The sequence below is a fragment of the Bison bison genome, unplaced genomic scaffold, assembly GCF_000754665.1.
Source record: "Bison bison bison isolate TAMUID 2011002044 unplaced genomic scaffold, Bison_UMD1.0 scf7180017864144, whole genome shotgun sequence".
NCBI lineage: Eukaryota > Metazoa > Chordata > Mammalia > Artiodactyla > Bovidae > Bison > Bison bison.
In genome coordinates this window covers 5731266-5732324 of record NW_011494716.1, presented here as the reverse complement: position 1 = coordinate 5732324, position 1059 = coordinate 5731266, and the positions used below count along the sequence as shown (strand labels likewise).

General features: G+C 54.5%; 1 long non-coding RNA gene across 1 annotated transcript in view; it reads left to right on the top strand.

The window, feature by feature from the left end:
• Positions 1-62: 62 nt before the first annotated feature.
• The window catches only part of LOC104988944, a 7026-nt gene continuing 6029 nt past the window's right edge, over positions 63-1059 (top strand). The window contains exon 1 of the long non-coding RNA XR_825305.1: positions 63-115. This is a non-coding gene — a long non-coding RNA (uncharacterized LOC104988944). The remainder of the gene's footprint in view (positions 116-1059) is intronic.

Sequence of the window (1059 nt, the reverse complement as noted above, 5' to 3'; positions counted from 1 at the left end):
GCGCACCCGTCTTCCTTGCGTCGCTTTGTGGCCACGCCCACCTGCCGAATCGCGCGTGCGCGCCAGCGTTGTCGTCACGCGCAGCCCGGAAGAAGCTCGTTTCTCACCTGCGCAGGTTTGCTCTCACCTGCCCCGGTTTGGCGGGATGGTGGCTGGTCTGGCGGGATGGTGCACTCCTGCGAGTGCGGGAGCCGTTACATAACTCGCTTGAGGTCACCCAGCTAAGTGGCGAGGCTTGGTTTCGAACCGGCTAATACGGCTCTAGAGCCTGCTGTGGTACTACTGCTGCTAAGTCACTTCAGTCGTGTCCGACTCTGTGCGACCCCACAGACGGCAGCCCACCAGGCTCCCCCGTCCCTGGGATTCTCCAGGCAGGAACACTGGAGTGGGTTGCTATTTCCTTCTCCAATGCATGGAAGTGAAAAGTGAAAGTGAAGTCGCTCAGTCGTGTCCGACTCTTCGCGACCCCATGGACTGCAGCCCACCAGGCTCCTCCATCCATGGGATTTTCCAGGCAAGAGTACTGGAGTGGGGTGCCATTGCCTAGGTATTTGTTAATTAATGTTATCCTTGCTGTTCAGTTCAGTTAAGTCGCTCAGTCGTGTAGGACTCTTTGCGACCCCATGGACTGCAGCACACCAGGCCTCCCTGTCCATCACCAACTCCCGGAGTTCACCCAAACTCATGTCTATGGAGTCGGTGATGCCATCCAACCATCTCATCCTCTGTCGTCCGCCCTTCTCCTCCCGCCTTTGATATTTGCCAGCCTCAGGGTCTTTTCCAATGAGTCAGTTCTTCGCATCAGGTGGCCAAAGTATTGGAGCTTCAGCTTCAGCATCAGTCCTTCCAACGAATATTCAGGAGTGATTTCCTTTAGGATGGACTGGTTAGATCTACTTGCCGTCCAAGGGACTCTCAAGAGTTTTCTCCAGTACCGCAGTTCAAAAGCATCAATTCTTTGGGGCTCAGCTTTCTTTATAGTCCAACTCTCACATCCATACATGACCACTGGAAAAACCATAGCCTTGACTAGACGGACCTTTGTGGCGAAGTAATGTC